Genomic DNA, 20103 nt, shown 5'->3' with positions numbered 1-20103 from the left:
CATTTATCTCTAAATCCCACAGCACATAACACCTGGTTCACAGTTGGTGCTAATGTTTGTTGAGTCTATGAATCAATATATCAAAGCATGAACAAATAAATTGCCTCACAATATATCATTGTTTAAAAATCTCTTAAATACAGCTATTTCCACATACCATTAGTATGTATAGTTTTAATTCAAAATTAAGTAGTTTAAACAACCTTTCATATGTGTTAGATAAAATCAGATGAAAATATACTGCTTTTCTATGATACTTTGTTTAAGGACAATGATGAAACTGTGAGAAAAGCTTACAGTGATTTCCTCAGAGATTTAAATTTGCCAATGATATTAAACATACAGGAATTCTTAACTGTTAAAAGTTGTTATCACCTTGGGGCATAATCATTTACAATTTTGGGCAATTGCAATTTTTTTCTTCCTTGTATTTTTTCAGATTAGAAGAAAACATTTAATTATAATTCTTGGTGTACAGTCTCATTTTTAAAATATATAATGGCACAAAACTGTTTATTGTAATGGTATTTTATAGTTTTAAAATATGCTTTCATAATTATGTCATGATAAATGAAGTCACACTGTCTTATAATTTTATCAGAAATATCTGCTTTTGTTGTAATTATTGTTATAGAGCTCAATTTTTGGAAAGATGGTACCAAAAGTACTAGAGAAAATAATTAATTTTGTATTTTTTTCCTAAGATTGAACACAAAGTCATAGAAAGGAACAAGGAAATGAATGGAAAGAAAGAGAAAATCTAATTCTTGTCAAGAGAGTCTTCACTATGCATAAAATTACTTAATAGAAGTAACAAATAAAAAGAAAGAATTCTAACTTTGGTCCCAGACTCATAATTACTGTAAAACAAACTCTAATTCAGTTTTTCACAAACATGATCAGCTAGTACATGTCTTGGGTGTCTGGTGTCTCTTGCTGTGCATGTTGGAATTATTGCACATAGAACTTACTGCACTGTACTTGGTCGATTTTACTACTACATGAAGAGGATTAAAACAAAACATGGTTAACTTTCTCTGTATCCCAAATTTCTTTCAAAATATGGCCAAAAAGTCAAAACCTAATTACAACTTCATTTCCTTGTTTAATCCCACACAGCTTTACCGAAACTACTTTGAGACGACTTTCTTAGGCCATCTCAACTCTAAAACTATGATTTATACAAGAGGTTTCAGCAAATTTTTCAGACCCTTATCTCATGGGTATCCAGGAGTGGAATCCAGTAGAAAATTTAAAAACAACTTCCAGCTTTCATTAATTGTGTTAAATTTTACGAAAACAAACAAAATATAAACAAACAAACAAAAAGCCGATAATTGTTCCTGAACAGTGGTTTGGTAATTCCCCTATTAAAGATGAAATAAAGAAAGAAATTCAAAGAGAATGCTATAATTGGGATTAACATACTTAAAAATTCCCCTTGCCCCTCAGTAAATCTATTAAAAGAAAATTAAATGGAGTCCAAACACAACTAAAACGCAAAAGTTAGATCCTTTTTTTTTTTTAAGTCACGAAGGCAGGGACTTAGTGTTCTCTCTGAATAAATGTACTTGCTCAATATCTCAGGATATCTCATAGTATATTAAATGCTTTGCTTGTTACAAATTGAGAGTTGGTAAGTTTAAAACAGCAAATGCATATTCTACTTTATTTTTCCTTATAACAACATGACTGACGGCAATTTTTACCCAGAGTAATGTTACTGAAAAAGACAACGCGTGCATAAATAGAATGCATAGTTTTCATTACTTTTTTTTCCTGCAGATAAGTGTCAGAGAGCAGAAAGAAAAAGCATCATGTAAAAAAAGAAAAGATAATCAAGGGAAAATAGAGTTTGATGCACATTGAAGCAAAATACCAGATAGGAAAAAAAGAGGCAGTAAATTATTCAAAAATGAGAGGCAAAAAGATCATGTGATATTTACTAAAGAATAAAATGTGAATGATAGATTAGGAAGAAATAAGAAAAATAAGACAAAAATCAAATCAAATAAAAACGTATTGGCAACAATGTGGCAACAGTAAGAAGTTGCTAGTAATGTGATCAGTGGGGTTGCCATGGTTAGTTTTAAACTTTGACTCCATCTGTGCCTCAATTTCCTAACTTAAAAAGTGGGTATAATAGAGATAATGTAAAGACAAAATGCAATAATTATTTTGAAGGGTTCACAATATTATATAATTTACAGTAGCCATTACACAAGTAAAATGCATCATTAATAGTACTATATTTATAGAATGTTTAACATATTACAAAATGTTTTCAAAAACTTTAGCTCATTTGAACTTTAAGAAAACTTTGAATAAGGTCAAGGTGGATATCAATATCCTCATTTTGCTCATTAGGAAAATGAAGCTCAGTAAGTTACTCAGTGTGTATAAGCTCACAAATTAACCACCTGGTAGAACTAGAAATTCAAGTCAGGTATTTGATTTCATAGTTTAGTATCTTATTTTTGTCTTTATGAAGTTACCAAAATTAAAACATATATCTGTGTACTATGTACTGTTTGGGAGGAAGAAAAGTACCCACTAACCATTTGCCTAAAAAAAACCCACAAAAGATGCTATTACTATTTTAAAAATTATATTTGAGACACACTATTATTTATGCAGTTAATTTATAATTATTTATTGAGAATTTATATGTATCAGGCATATGTTCTAGGTGCTTGGGATACATTACTGAATAAAAGTAAAACCCATGCCTTTATAAAATTTATAACCTAGATGGAGGATATTGACAATATTAATAAACATTAGAATAAGTAATTGATGTAGTGTGATAGCAAAGGACAAGTGCTATGGTTAGACCAGGGAAGAGGAGGCTCAGGAGAATAGAGTGCTAGTCCAATTGCAAATGTAGTAGCTTTTAATAGATATTATAAGTTATAATAACAATTTTTTGAAGAAATCTAAGCCTCAGAACACATTTAAAATATTAAGGGATTTTTCACTGTTTATTAGCATCAAATATTTTTAAATAGTTATATAAATATTATTTCCCAATTATTTAAGGCATAAAAGTAAAAGGCCGATATAATGATGTACTAATTAAACGTATATTTATATCTTTATCTATATGTCTATTATAATCATGACAGTTAAAAGAACAACTTCCTTATTATATCAGAGCTCTTACAAATAATAATATGGGCAAAGAAACAGGCAAATAGGTAAAAGACAAAGTAGGCAAAAGTAGTTCACAGTAAAGGAAATAGCCAAGATTATATTCTTAAAAATCACTCTCATTAATGAAATATAAAACAGAATGAATTATGTGAAGCCATCTCACGTAAAAGATTGGCACAAATTAAGAACGTTGACAACACTCAAAGAATGGAAGTGTGTAGGGAAAACAGTCTCCACAACTGAAAACTGAGATGGCTTTTCTGAAAGATGAATTGGTTGTAGTTATGAAAAGCGAAAAGTACATTTTGACCAAACGGGGTCCTATCTCAATATTAAACCAGAGAAAACCTCATATGAGTATGCACCATTTGATGTATGTGGTAGGCAGAGTTTTCACATGGCCTCGAAGATTCCTAATCTCTAGTGTTCATACATTTCTTACAGTCATTCAATTAAACACTAATCTGGGCACTACTGTGAAGTGATTTACAGATGTAATTAAAGTCATAATTTAGATGACCTTCAAGTAGGGAAATTACCTGGCTCGGCTTGATTTAATCATGTGAGCCCTTTACAAGCAGAGAGATGGCTCTGGATGATGGCAGGAAAAGGAAGTCAAAGAGCTGTGATCTGGCTAGCCTGTAAAAAGCAAACATTCATTCTGCACACTGCCTAGAGGGACCACATGGCAAGGAACTGCAGGTGTTCTCTAGGACTGAGTGGTCCCCAGACAACAACTAGCAGATCAATGAGGATTTTGGTCCTACGACCTGAAGGGAACGAACTCTGCCAACAATCAGTAACCTTGAAAGAGGATCCTAAGCTTCAAATGGGAACACAGCCTGGCCAACACAGCATTGATTTCAGCCTGGTGAGACCCTGAGCAGAGAAACCAATCATGCAGTAGATTCTAACCTACAGAACTATGTACTAAGGCTATTTTAAGCCACAAAGTTTGTGATAATTTGTTATGCCGCAAGAGAAAACTGATGCAATGTATAAGAAGGCTTATGTCTTTATTACTTGGCAATAATAAAAGTCTGAAAAAACCTGCTGATTAATGAGTGAAGGAAGTTAGGGAGTAAGAAGTGATTTCTATTTTTCACTATATAATAATAACATTAAGTTAGTCGATAAAATAATAAAAGTAACATAAAATATCTTTTGGTTTTATTTGCCTTCTCTTCACCCATTGTGAGGTCTTTAGTCCCATCCAAGGGTTTTAGAGATGGCCAAACACATGACACTTGACCCTGGACAGATCACTTTGACAGCAGTTTATATTAGTCACATAAACTCACAGCCTGGGGGAGAAGAACACTATACACCATGCAGGGCCAAAAGGGCTTGCATTCCAGAGCAGAGTGAACAGGCAGAAGCTGCGAGTGGCAAGCTTCGAGTAAGAAGCAATTGGGTGACTCCTGGTTCCCATGAGAGGATGTAATTGGCTTGTTTGAATACTTCTGTAGTCTGGCAGGTAAGTTAGATTTGGGATCAGCTGGAGTAGCTCATCTGGGCGATAAGAGAACTAGCCAGGTGTGGGCGAGAAGTCTTTTCTATTGTGTGGACGGCATGTTTTTTGAGAGCAGGGGAGCTGGTCAGTTGCCCTTTGGGGAACTGTGAGGCTCAAATTTATCAAGGAAGCTCTTAATATTGCATCTTAATGTCAAGCCTTCTATTGTACTTCCCAAATTTCTTTCCTACATGAAATACCAGTGATAAAAGGTTTTTGTATCTCTGACCTTCTTGGACAAGTACATATATATATTTTAAAGATATACTTTTATGTTAGAGTCCTTTTTCTTACTTCTTTTTTCTTTTTTGGCCAAGTAATGACATTAAGCCAAACTACCATGTGCTTATCATCATAATTTTATCGAATATATTTGGCGTTCCCCCAAAGTTGGAAGGACAAAATACTCAACTCATTATATTTTGCTTAAGTATCTCATTTCACTGAAAATCATTGAAAGTTCACATGTCAGTGTTTATTTTTTTATTTTATTCATTTTTTTTTGAGACAGAGTCTCACTCTGTCACCCAGGCTGGAGTGCAGTGGCACGATCTTGGCTCACTGTAAGCTCCGCCTCCTGGATTCACTCCATTCTCCTGCCTCAGCCTCCCCAGTAGCTGGGTCTACAGGCGCCCGCCACCGCACCCAGCTAATTTTTTTTTTTTTTTTTGTATTTTTAGTAGAGATGGGGTTTCACTGTGTTACCCAGGATGGTCTCGATCTCCTGATCTCATGATCTGCCCACCTTGGCCTCCCAAAGTGCTGGGATTACAGGCGTGAGCCACCTATTAACCTTTAGCATAAATAGTAACTCATAACAGTTATTTCATAAATTCAAGAATGTAAAGTTTTTGCTTCTCATGGCTTCCACTTGTGTCAATGTTCCCATTTTGTTTCTCCTAAGTCGATTTTCTTAGCATTAGGATAGGTGACTTATCCAGACATGTTAGCTACTTTTTTTTTTAAGGCAGCTAGTTTTTGTTTAAAGATGTAAAATTCAAAGTACAATGTAAAGTGTATTGATTTCTTAGGTATATAACAGGAGCCTATTTGCTACATATTCTAGTGAATTTTGCCATTTTCTACAATATCATCGCCTCTGGGATAAAGTTTAAGTTTCTCTTTCATCCTGAGAGAATCTGCTTTGCCAATGGGCCTATAGCTATCCTTTTTCCTGTGATGACATACAACAACCTTATAACAACAGAAAACATTTATTCATCACATTCTACTTGGAGGACACTGTTCTATGTACTGCAGATATTTTTAACTCACTTTATACTTGCAAACAGGTAAATACGTGTATATGCAAATTCATATGTAAACATGCAAATGTTGCTTTTTGCTAACATAAGATATTCACATGTATAGAACTAGAAAAAATATCAACCACTCAGCCATCCATTCATGAAAACATTTTATTTACCAGTATTTTCAAAGCAGAATGCTGAGTGTCTGCAATCGCCCAACAAATTGATTCACAATGTCCCTCTCTCCATGATTATTATGGCCTGGTAAGAGCAACAAAATTAATATACTTAGCTACAATGTGATGCACATAATTATAAGTCAAGAACAGGGTTCTATGGGATCCTGTCAGAAGGCTTTCTGTCCTGTTCTTTGGTTCGCAGGCAGGCTTATCACTGTACACAAAGAATACAATTATTCAAAAATGGAATTTGAATGCAGAAATACCTAGTGCATAAATTAAGTCTCCTTATCTTAAATAATTCCTGCATTGCCAGCAACAGGGATTGTACTGGAATATGGGGGTAGGGAAACGCTGGGGCTTCTATTTTAGCTGGCAGATTTAGCTCTCCTTTCTGCAAGCCCTAGAGCTTTGAGATTGTACAAAAGGAAACACTGTAAAAAAATGGTTTCTGTGGTCCCTTGTGTGCAAAATGGGGGGGGAAGGGTGAAAGGTGTCCTGGATAATTTAAGATAAAAAATACTTCTAAACTTAGTTATGTTGGGAGCCTGAGGAAGAATATCATTTTATTTTTCTTTCCTTGACAGTGAAAATACGAAGAAAAGGAGTCTCAGAATCGCTCTAAATATTATCTGAGGATTTTGTAATATCAATCTCTCACATAAGGATGTCTTGACACTTGCTTCTATCTATCAAACACGATGTGAATACACAATTCCTTCCAAAACTCTTTTTCTAAATCTAAAAACCATTGTTTACTGACCCTGAAATTTTGATCATTGTAAGCACTGAGCTATCTGACATTAAGAATTATTTGTGGCCAGGCGCGGTGGCTCATGCCTGTAATCCCAGCACTTTGGGAGGCCGAGTCGGGCGGATCACGAGGTCGGGGGATCGAGACCATCTTGGCTAACACGGTGAAACCCCGTCTCTACTAAAAATACAAAAATACAAAAAAAAAAAAAAAAAATAGCCGGGCGTAGTGGCGGGCGCCTGTAGTCCCAGGTACTCAGGAGGCTGAGGCAGGAGAATGGCGTGAACCCGGGAGGCGGAGCTTACAGTGAGCCAAGATAGCGCCACTGCACTCCAGCCTGGGCGACTGAGCGAGTCTCCGTCACACACACAAAAAAAGAGTTATTTGTGAAGACTTCTTTTATTTTAGTAATGCATTCATTTACTTATTGAAATTAGTCTTTTGTAGAAATACTGTACATAGCATTCTAGTAGCTATTATAAATTTACCAGATGTATTTTTCACTATTGCTTATTAAAATATTTTAATTAGTTCCTGATTATAAAAGAATGTGGAAAACTCAATACATACTCAGAACTTGAATGAAATATATAAAAATCAAGAAAATATTATGTTCCTTTTCATACTTTTGGAGAAAGTTAAAACAGCTTTAGGGGAAAAAGAGACTGATATACTTCAACAAACATTTTTGGAAGAACAAATTATATATTCCCGGTTCTGTACTAAAGTATTATATAGCTATTGATATGGAAATAGAAATTCTCTGTAGATGCAGATTAGTTGAAATACATTTATCTATCTATCCAATATTATATAATAGTAGAAAATGAACATTTATGAAATATCTGTTGATAAGTACTCATGGATTCTTGCACAAAGAATAGCTCATAAACCCTCATAAAATTAAGCAAGTTAAGAATGATGGCATCAAAGCCATTCTAGCTTTGAGACTGGGCAAGTCAACCTCTGCCACTGAGTTTTCTCACCTGTAAACTTAAGTTTAATAATCACATTTCCATCACAGAGTTGTAGATACGATTGAATAAACTTCTATAAAACTGTTCTGAGTATCTAATAAATCATCAAAAAATCAAGGTATTATTAGAAAAAATTTTAAAAGTTCTTTTTTTATGTTGGGAAAACCTTCTATAAGAGAGTGATATTCCGTCTAGCTATTGAAAGATCATGAATATCTTCCACTGAAAATTTGTCTTGCATTCCAGAAAAAGACACAGCATGTGAAAAGTATAATATTCTTAATGATACAAGAAGATGTACTGTGGCTAAAACATGTAGTGATTTAGTTGGAATGGCAAAATATGAACTTGGAATGTAGGTTTGCTTATTTCAGTCTCTATTTCCACAGGTCCTTAATAAATGCCAGTTGCTGTAAAACCAGAATAATATAACTACAATTGGAATCAGAACTATATGACAGAATCTGTGTAGTTTGTTGTTTTCATGCTTGGCATAAGATGAAAACCCATGGAATTGTCATTGTGGCGTTGCTGAGGGTGTGATTGTCATTAGCTTACAATTCCGTGTACTTGAGCCTTTATCTTCTTTGTGATGAGTTAGAAAAACAGAAGAGTCATATTTGCGTTTTAAGATCAGTATCACATTGGCAGTAGTATGGAGAATGCAATGGAAGCGTGAAAGCTAGAATAGACAGGAAAAAGTTGTAATATTCCAGGTACACAAAGAAAACAAATTGATTTTCAACAATTGCATGAGAAAGAGAGAAGTGTTGAACAACTTAAATAGTATGTAACAGGTGGAAAAAACCAACTTTTTGACTAAATATGTTTGTGTGGAGGAGTAGAAAAGGTCAGGAGAGAAAGTCAATGAATATGTGCAAACCGCTTTAAAGGACCTGGTGGATGATGGGATCATTCACCTGTGAATAAAATGCTAGAAGAGTAGCCACACTGAGACTCAAGGTACATAGCTTCATTCGGAATGTGTAAAATGTGTGTCCATATGCTACAGATGTGGAAAATTTTCAAATTTGGAAAACTAAAATTGAAATCTTCCTAGAAATTGCATTAATACCATAAAGTTTTACAATAATGTGAGTTCAGTTGTATAGTTGATGACAACATATAATTTGTGTAAGATGATGAATAAAATATGACTATAAAATAATTATGCTGATTATTACTACCTTTAAAATTATTTGCCTAATTTTGCACTGAATTTTATTTTATGTATGTGTATTTAGTACAACATTGGAGCTAATGCTACATACTACTGGCACACTAGGAATGTATTTAACTCTGGATATTTATATAGATATAATTGCCGTTGCAGTCTGGTGGCTTTGATACAAAAGAAATAATACTCTCCTTGGAGCAAAAAGACTTCATTTAAACCTCTGCATTCCCATTTGCTCTGGGTTAATCATTTAAATTATGTAAGACTGAATGTTCCTTTTCAAAAATAAAAATGATAATGTGTATTTGGCAGATGATATTTTCCAAAATAGCTGCAACAACATTTCCCATCTCACCTGCTCTTCCAGAGCTTTCACACTCGCATTTCAAGAGACTGACTCTGCCTTCTCGTCCCTTGAAACTGAACAGGCTTTTGAGACTGCCTGGACAAGCCTAGTACAAGTAGAGAAAGTGGCATGTGATTTCTGAGGCTAGGTCAGCAGAGTTAACAAAGCATCCACACAGATCTCTCTGTTGGGATTCTTGCTCTTGTAACTCAGCATCCATTCTATGAGGAAGCCAAACAGGTATGTGAAAAGCCTGTACATGTGTTCTAGCTGATGGCTTCAGCTAAAGTCTCAGCTATCATCCAGCATCAACTGTCTGTCATTGAGTGAGTGATCCTTTACAAGATTCCAACCCCTAAAGTGTTCCTGGTCACTCCAGTTGATGCCTCATAAAACTGAGCCGAGCTGTCCTCTGAGTCCTTCTCAGATTGTAGATTTGTGAGCAGAACAAACAGTTGTTTTTTCTTTAAGCAACTAAGTTTTGGAGAGGGTAGTTACATGATAGATAAATGGAATACTCACCATATTTTCCAGAAATATTTAAATTAAATATTATATGAAAAAAGTTTTAGAGCTTTGAAGTCCTTTACAAATGAAAGGATGAGTATTATCATTCCTAAACATCTTCACTTTAAACGCTGCCTCTGCCAATGTTTTTATTGGCCACAGTGTCTTGTAAAATAATAAAACATGGGCTGTATTTCTAAGTTAATCTGTACCTTAAATAAAGTTTACATCTTGACAGTAACAATTGATGGGTAGAATATGTTTCCCCAACCATCTTTTATGACTCTGTAAAAATCAAATAACAAATGACTGTTGATTACAGGTCTGCTTAATATATATTCTAGTAAGATACACCTAGAAACCCATATACTAGCTGTCCTTCTTCTTGATACTATATTCCTTGGAATTCCAGGAAAATTTATTTTATTAGATTTTGATTCTTCCTCTTTGACTCCTGTTTTTACTCTCTTTCAGTCTTTTTTTTTTTTTTTTTTTTTTTTTTTTACACACACGCACTTACATGCCTGATCTTTTACTCTTCTCATCTTGCTTTGGGGAAAAAAGACAAACAGCATGAGCCTTTAGGTCCATTTCCTTTTTTTCTGTTTTGAGATGGAGTCTCGCTCTGTCGCCCAGGCTGGAGTGCAGTGGCTCCATCTCGGCTCACTGCAAGCTCTGCCTCCCAGGTTCACGCCATTCTCCTGCTTCAACCTCCCGAGTAGCTGGGACTACAGGCACCGGCCACCACGCCCGGCTAATTTTTTTGTATTTTTAGTAGAGACGGGGTTTCACCATGAGGGAAAGGGGACTGAGGTGGAGAGGAAAGGGGGGACGAATTGGTTTTTACCCAACTCCCCCCACCCCGAGATGGGGTCTCTATTGCCCAGGCTGGAGTGCAGTGGTGCAATCTCGGCTCACTGCAACCTCCGCCTCCCAGGTTCAAGCAATTCTCCTCCTCAGTCTCCCGAGTAGCTGGGATTACAGGCATGAACCACCACGCCCGGCTATTTTTTGTATTTTTTTTAGTAGAGACAGGGTTCCACCATTTTGACCAGGCTGGTCTTGAGCTCCTGACCTGGTGATCCGCCCTCCTCAGCCCTCCAAAGTACTGGGATTACAGGCGTGAGCCACCTCCCTCGGCCTTTTTTTTTTTTTTTTTTTCCAAATTTTACTTTAAGCTCTGGGATACATGTGCTGAAGGTGCAGGTTTGTTACATAACCCGTTTTGTTGTTGTTGTTTGTTTTTTACCACAAATGGGGAGGTAGGAACCGCAAAGAAACACTAGTTTCTTAGTGGGCCGCCAGCTCTTGGTTCACTGATCAATCGCACCCTAACTCCTTCACTAACTTAAAAAAAAAATACTGTGGCAATGTTCGTTTACATAAGACTTGGAGCAAAGCCGCCGCCACAATCTGCTGCAGCCTCCTGTGGAGTTACAGCCACCACCGAGCTCTTCACTTTCTCCAAGAGTTTCCCAGGCCTCGCCCACCCACAGGGGAGCCCGCAGTCCCTCGAGGCTCTGAGTCCCTGGGGAAGGCTGCGAAGAGAGGCCGAAGGCGCCCTGGCGAGAAGGGAGGATGGGGACAGCGGGGAGTGCTTGTGCTTCAGTTCAGGACCCGGTTATTCCACGGAAAAATGGAACATTTCGCCCTCTCTTCCAATCTAAATCTAGCACTAGTCTAAGTCTATCCCTCCTGTTTCTAATTTAATTTTATTTATTTTTAGACTTCTAGGTTTAGGCTTGTTTACATTCTCACTTTAAATGATATACACATCTAGTTTTTCTTATTTGGCAATGAATGCCATGCATTGCTGCATTGTGTTCATTAAGGTAAAGCTAACTGATGAATAAATAATTAAAATCTCAGTGGCTTAAAATAATACTAATCTTTTTTTTTCTTTTTTTTTTTTGGTGGAGTCTCACTTTGATGTCCAGGCTGGAGTGCAATGGTGCGACTTCGGCTCACTGCAACCTCCGCCTCCCAGTTTCAGGCGATTCTCCTGCCTCAGCCTCCCTAGTAGCTGAGATTACAGGCGCCCACCACCACACCCGGCTAAGTTTTGTACTTTTAGTAGAGACGGGGTTTCACCCTGTTAGCCAGGATGGTCTCGATCTCTTGATCTTGTGATCCACCCGCCTCGGCCTCCCAAAGTGCTGGGATTACAGGCCTGAGCCACTGCGCCCGGCCCTAATCATTTTTTTTTTAAACTCATAAGTTCTATATCTTTCAAGAAGTGATTGGCAATCCAAGTTATTTCCGTCTCATGGCTCTCCCATCTTTATGCCATGACAAACCACCTTAGAAAGCGAAAGACCATCAAGGAACCTGTTGGAAGTGCATTTTGGAAACACTGAATATCTCTTCTACTTACATACCATTGATTGAAGCCAATTTGATTGATGTAGTCTACTTCTATGTCCAAAAGAAATAAAGCAGGCTTGAGGATCATCTAGCCGTTACTCCCATCTAGCAATTCTTCCATGAACACTGAAATCGTGTTCCTTCATCTCTGAATTTTTCAGAGCTCAATAAATAATTGCTGAATAGACCTCACTTCCAGCTTTAGCTACCCTAAATAGTATTTCCTTCCTTTACCTAGCACAACCCTCCCCATGTGAATCCTGTCCTGTTAGTAATAAATATTAATCAATTACATTTCTCATAGGCATCCTTTGTCTCAGATTTCCATTTACCCTGTTTCTTCTCCTCCAGGCATACTTCCTTCTGTGGATATTCTAGCCATCACTAGAGGCAAGAAGAGAATTTATTCTCATGAACAGTAAAACCATGTCTCTTCATCTTTGATTTCCCAAGAGTTTAATAAATATTTGTTTAATTAATATTAGTTCAGCATTATCCATGCCATGGAAGTTTTTGCAAAGTTGTAGTTCCCTTTGAAAAGGTTTTTGTTGGCCTGGCGCGGTGGCTCACGTGCGTAATCCCAACACTTTGGGAGGCTGAGGCAGGTGGATGGCTTGAGCCCAGGAGTTCAAGACCAGCCTGACCAACATGACGAAACCCAGTCTCTACTAAAAATGCAAAAATTAGCTGGGCGTGGTGGCACACTCCAGTAAATCCTGGTTACTCTGGAGGCTGAGGCACAAGAATCACTTGAACTTGGAAGGTGGAGTTTACAGTGAGCTGAGATCATGCCACAGAGTGAGATGGAAAAGTTTTTTGTTCCATTGGAATGGTAATATGGTAACCGGCTTCAAATTCTTATCTGAGTATTATTCCTTCTGATCATCTTGATGTTGTAGAGACACAGAATGCTAAGAAAATGTATACAAGAAAGATTTCTAACATATTGCATAGGAGAGCTTGGTGACAACTTAGGGGCACAAGGATCTGTCAGGAGATGAGCTATCAGCATATGGTCAAGAATAATTATAGTGGATGTGTGAGAAAATAAGAGAGATTCTACCAACTGTTAATGCATTTAACCCTAGTCATTCTCTGTACTGAATATGATAACACACATAATCATCAAATATTAAAATTATCTTCAATATATATGTTAGCAGATTTATATTTCTGTTTTATTCTGTTTCCTTTTTAGTAATTTTAATGTCGGAGCATAATATTGGAATAAATATAAATATAGCTTTTCCACATTATGATTTCCTGTATACTATAGGCTATATTTTCTTATTTTAGTTTGAAAAGTCTTGGCCTCAGATTTTTTGTTAAATTAATAAGAGTAATCATATTATTTACAATTATTGTTGCTCTCTAATCATTCTGAAAAGTACCATCTGGTTTCAACATTTTATCAATGTATAATCATTGAAATAAAAACACCTGCATCTATGACATCTTTGTTTCTCCTGGATCATCAAAACTAGGAATGACATTTGATCATCTGATTGCTTTTTGTTCTAACTTTGTAATTTTCACTCAAAGATTTCCTGTTGGCATATTAGCCTCTGTTTATTTTAAAGCATGTAATTATGACAAATAAACAAAAACAACTTGAGCTATGTATTGAATTCATTCCAAAATAGTTTAAAGAATGAGGCAAAGTTAATATACCCAATGTTTTCTTGGGGGGAAAAAAGAAATTAAAAAACCCAACAAGCAGAGAAAACTGCTCAATGATTACGAAATAAGCACATTTTCATGCTGTACATACCAGCAGCCAGCCAGAGGGCTGAGAAAAATGGGGTATTGAGGAGTTCTCTTATTGGTTCAACAGGTGCTTGCACATTTCATGTATATTTAATGAAAACAGAAGCCATTTGCTAATTCCTGTTAATGGTCTATCCTTAGGCACCAGTTCCATCATTTGGTACATTTCTCATCACCAAGCTCTTTGCTAAACTAAACCATAGTTTAAATAGAACTCTTCTTATTCTCTCATCCTAAAACTACATGAAATTTTAGAGGTCCTGGAATATTTCCAACCTCTCTGTATGTGTGCCATATTTCCAACTTTCCTACTATAAGACATCTTAAATTGAATGGAGTTTTTGCTACTTTATGTTTACTATTACACAAGCAAATATTGTCTCAAAATTTTTCACACTGTATTCCTATAACCAGACTATAACCTATTCCATATTCTAGTTTTATTTAAACAGGAAAGTTGACATTTAAAAAAAATCTTCCCTCGTTGCCATATCTCAGGTATATTTCAGCTGTTCTTTTCTTTTAACCTTCTTTGATTTATATTTTCAGTTTGATCTCAAGAATAAAGAATGGTTGCTCAGTTGAAATTACAAAATAAACGTTAAACTCTTGACCCTATTCCCCCTAACATTTCTCTAGTACTTTCATGTTACACACATCAATTCTAGTCCTTCTAGTGAAGGACTTCCTCTAGAGGTATTTTCAGTTTGATTTTAACTATATATAAGAAATTCATGATGGTCTAAATTAGAGGTAAATTAGAGGGAGAAGAATACCTTCTTACAATTAAAACAGTCATGAAAAGTATATTAGGTGGTTTTTTCCAAAACTTTAATGTTGAAATTATTAATGGAATAATGTTAGAAAGCCTACTTATAAATCTGAGCTTCAACCAATTTGGCCATATGTCTTAATTGGCTCAAAATAATAAAAAAAAAAAACTTCACAATGTACAATTAAAAAACACATTCTTTTATTCACTCAAGCATTCAGTGATACAGACAAGAATTACTAATTAAATGCATAGTGCTACACATTGGTGATACCTTAATGAGTAACAGAAACACAGCTTCTGTCCTCATGAATCTAAAAGTCTAAGGATAAATAGTCACAAAAAACAAGTAATTATAAATGTTCCAACTTGGAAAGTTGTGATAAAATTATTCATTTTCATCTTGGGATGACCAGAGAATGTTTTTAGAGAACGTTGACATTTAAGCTGAGAGTAATGAATGTCTGACACTAATAGCCAAGGTTTATTGAGCATTTTCTGTGAGTTACACTCTAAGTTCTAAGTGCTTTTCCTGTATTAATGACCTTCTTTTTATAACTGTCTGAGGTAGATACTGTAATAGTACCTATTGTATAGATGAGGAAACTAGGAGACAGCTAGGTATTAGGAGTTAGTTGTCAGAGTAATGCACTCTATTCCAAAACAACCACTTGTCCATGACACACACACACACAAACACACCCACACACAAGCATGACATTTTCAAGGAACTATAATCATGGTAGGCATTCATGATTGTGCAAGAGACACAAATTGCAAAGGACATATCTTAAAGAAATTCATAGTCAACATTAATATTTTTTTCTTTTTTCACTTCTTTTTTTTATTATGTCTGCAACAAAAAGTTTATGGAGGCTTCTAAGTAAGAGTGAACTGATGATATTAGTATTTTATAAGCATAGTTTTTTCATTTGTACTCCAAGAAGAATGAATTAAATGGAAGGAAACAAGCACCGTAAATCTGACTTTGATTTTTTAAGCGTAAAAGACAAAAAAAAATTCCTATGCACAGTTAAAAATTATTTTTATTTTCTCAGGTCTTAAATACACTTTTTTTTTTTTCACATTCCTCACCAGAGCACAAACTGAATCCCTGGTTACTTGGTAAAACGTCCATAGCCAACTTTATAACCATTATTATCTTTTTTTTTTTTTTTTTTGAGACAGAGTCTTGCTCTGTCTCCCAGGCTGGAGTGCAGTGGCACGATCTTGGCTCATTGCAACCTCCACCTCCTGGGTTAAAGCGATGCTCCTACATTACCCTCCCGAGTAGCTGAGATTACAGGCTCCCACCACCATGCCCAGCTAATTTTTGTATTTTTAGTAGTGATTGGGTTTCACCATGTTGGCCAGGCTGGTCTCGAGCTCCTGACCTCAGGGGATCCACCCGCCTCTGCCTCCCAAAGTGCTGGGATTACAGGCATGAGCCACTGCGCTTGGCTCATTATTTTCTTATTGCTCTTTTTTGAGCATGTTCCACTGTTTAATGGCGTTTATGCCAAAGATGAACATTTAAAAAAAAAAAAAAAACCTCTGCTTTAAATCAGTTAATTTATTATTTCCAAGAAACTGTGCTAAATGGTAAAATGAGAAAAAATATCAAGGTTGAAAAAATGAAGGTTCATAGGTAAAAATCTGGTAGTTTTATTTTGGTTATCAATTTATTTAAGTAACTTGGTATTGTACTTGTTCTTCAATATATCTCAAAAACCATTTATTCATGTAGTTTCCTCAGTTGTAATATACAGAATGAATTGCTTCCTCTTTTCACTCATAGCACGTTAATAGCCATAATTATATGTGGTAAATTATTCTTTATTTGTCCATTTATTAATCCAATTTTTATTTACCATTTTCAAACTGTTCCAAAACAGGATTTTGATATGACCCACAGAGCATGATACAACAGAAGATAAAAATAAAATATGGAGAAAAAATTCTAAAATAAAAAAATTAAAAATCATAATGTTAAAGGTGGATATAACCAAAGTAGGTAAATGTACAAAATGTGTGCTCCAAAGTAACATTAATTCATTGGCTCGTAGTTAATTTTTTAATTGTTTCTTCAATTAGATTTGAATATTATTGAAGATGGAAATTGTCTGTCATACATCTTTATGTCTGGCTCCTAAGAGGTCGCAATAAATGTTTGTTAAATACATGTACGCATGAATAAAAAAATGTGTGATGCTTTCCTAGCCCAAGACACTTTAGCTGAAATGGTGAGCTACCATAATTGGGTATTGCGAAATTAGATTAGAATAAAGATATTTAACAACACTGTCTACAACTCAAAGCTTTGCAATTGGAAATATAAAAGCAGCCATGTAACATCTAAATGAATATTATCCATCAGATTTGACATTTATTAAGCAATACCAGCACACTGGGCACTGTCATAAACACAAACTCTTTTTCCCAGTAAACTTAGATTTATTTGTGGCAGTTTTTTCCTGAAAAAGACTGATGCAATTTCATGGCAGATGGTAAAAGAATACAGAAAGACGACTTTAGTTTTTGACTTTTATAGGCACTAACTTAAATCAATTCCTTTTGCTGGGAATTCCTCATATTACCTGGACTAAACATTCCAATTACATTTTCACCTTTATCCACAGTGAAGAGATTTCTTTGATTAGGAATCACACACCTGTACTGATAATTGTTGGTATTGCTTTGGCATTGTTGTTATTAAGACCATTTTTTCTTGTGCTTTTGAAGTAGCATAAAGCAATAGCTCAAAAAAATTTTTAACACTATGACCACAGTTCACTTTCATAACACTCTGATAAGCTCATATGAAACTGCCAATGCTCCAAAGATTATATGAAAGTAAAGCAAATCTTGGCAAAAAACTTTCTTTTTGGACAGGATATTCAGAAAGGTTAAAAGATTGAAACAATGAAGTTGATATTTTAAATATTTCAATAACATTAAAGAAATTTTATATGAAAATATGTATGATTTCTACCCTGATAATGTTAACACTGCATGCATATGTTACTATAGGCAAACTTTTAATAAACTTTGTTGTACCAGTAAAATTACTATTGTAGAATTTTCTAATTTGTAACATGTTACTTTTTTAAAAAATATGCATACTTTTTTTTTTTTTTTTTTTTTGAGAAGAAGTCTCACTCTGTTGCCCAGGCTGGAGTGCAATGGTATGATCTCGGCTCACTGCAACCTCCACCTCCCAGGTTCAAGCAGTTCTCCCACCTCAGCCTCCCAAGTAGCTGGGACTACAGGTGCGCATCACCACGCCTGGCTAATTTGTTTTTTGTATTTTTAGTAGAAATGGGGTTTCACCATGTTGGCCAGGCTGGTATCAAACTCCTGACCTCAAATGATCTGCCTACCTTGGTCTCCCAAAGTGCTGGGATTACAGGAGTGAGCTACAGTGCCCAGCCTAAAAATATATGCAAATATTTCTGAGATTTTTGTTAAAATTCTGATTTTAAAATTTTACAATGATTTTTAATTATTAAGACTTTTGGCTCAAGTCTTATGAATCAACTCTGGCTTGCTTAGAAAAACATACAAAAGGAAAATTATTGGAGGAATACTGATCTATATCATGGGAAACAAGATCAAGAGTTGTTTGTAGAAACAGGACCAAAATTATGTGAGATACCTAAGGAGTGTTCCTGTTTCTAGCTCCATTCTTTTCTGTTCCAAGAGAGTAATCTTAACTCTAATTACCTAGAAGCCTTATTTTTTTTCTTTTCCTGGATCGGTATGGCATAATATGATCGCCAGAAACTCTAAAAGTATTTATTGTAATTACTATAAAAAAAAAACAAAGCCGGACACTGAAATGGTAAGGACAGATTTTAATCTACCTTTGCAATAGGGAAAAGAATCCAGTGTGAACTGAACTCATTTTCCATTTATTCAGAGGATATTGGGCCTTTTAAGGAGAGAATGAGGGAGCAGGGAGGTGGAGCAAGCAGGAGCTCAACAGAAGGAGGGAAGTGAAAAACTACAAAATGTAGGCAGATGAGGACTGGCCTATGTGAAACTTAAATGGATGTGTTAATTGCGGTGATAAAAGTTAGGTTCTTTCCTCTCAAAATGACTGGGAGATAGGGGCCTTATCTTTCAGTATTGGCTGGAGTAAACAGTAAGTTTTTTCAGAAGCCTTGAGTTTTCTCAGACAGTCACATTAAGGGGAAGGCTAGGGTCATCCTGATGTTGCAAATTTGAACTGTGAGAAACTGTTAGTGTTTGTTCAATCTTTAGAGGCCAAGGTAGAAGTCTACTCAAAAGGAGGGCTCACAGGAAGGAGCCTAGCTAGAGTTTTGTCATTACCTAGAAACCTTGTTTATTTATATTTTCATTAAACTATGTGGCAGACAATGGTTGCCAGAATCTCCAGAGTTAACATAACCTCCATTTTGCTGCAAAGAAATGGATTTCTCTTTCTATTTCATTTACAAAGTCATAGACAGTCCTTCTAAGACTAGGTCCTCACTTCTGAACAAATCAGCCAAAAAGTGGGTTCACAATGTATTCATGTGGTAGCTCTATGGTAGTTACATAGTATGTGAAACTGTAATTTCATTTTATCCCTCAAATAGAAGAACTGGGGACAAAACCAACATGTAGTCAGATCTAGGGGTAGGGGGGCAGAAGTAGTCTACATTCCTCATTTGGGGTTATCAGCTGTGGGGGTTTCTGCCTGGAGTGTGTTTCAGTGAGCTAATATAGAGAGATCTCGGTAATACCTCATTTTCTTTAGCCTGCTTACAGTGTAGAAAGAAGAGATGAACATTATGACAAATGAAAGAGAACCTCCTTTAAACCGACTTTGATTCTCTCACAGGTAGAATTAGACTAGCCAATCTCTGTTGACCCATTATGATCCCATTTGTAAATGCTAAAAAAATAGATTTTGTTTCATTGATTACTCTAAGTCTGATTCATTTCCTTGTCAGAGTGACACTCATCTACTTTTTCATGTTATAGAATCCTTGGGAATGTTATCAATTTCTTCTTTCAAAAATCTCTTTAAAGTAAGTATTGTCTTTGTGGTAGGTGGAGTTACATATGTTGTATATTTTTAAAGTTATATGGCATATATAACTTCTCTGAGCCTGATCTCCCCATTTTTTAATAAAAGAAAAACGAATGATTCTTAGAAGATTAATGCAAAGATAAAATTTTGTAGCACAAGTAAAAATGATCAAGAGTTTCACATCTTGTAACAAATTAATATAGGCAAATGCATCCATCCCCCCTTATTCCAAATAGAACATCCAATCAGGTAAATCAATCAGTTATTAAAATTAGTCATCATTATTTTAAAGTTTGTGTCTGAAAA

This window comes from Pongo pygmaeus, chromosome 15 (genome assembly GCF_028885625.2).
Source record: "Pongo pygmaeus isolate AG05252 chromosome 15, NHGRI_mPonPyg2-v2.0_pri, whole genome shotgun sequence".
Lineage (NCBI taxonomy): Eukaryota > Metazoa > Chordata > Mammalia > Primates > Hominidae > Pongo > Pongo pygmaeus.
Note: the sequence above shows the minus strand (reverse complement) of the source record.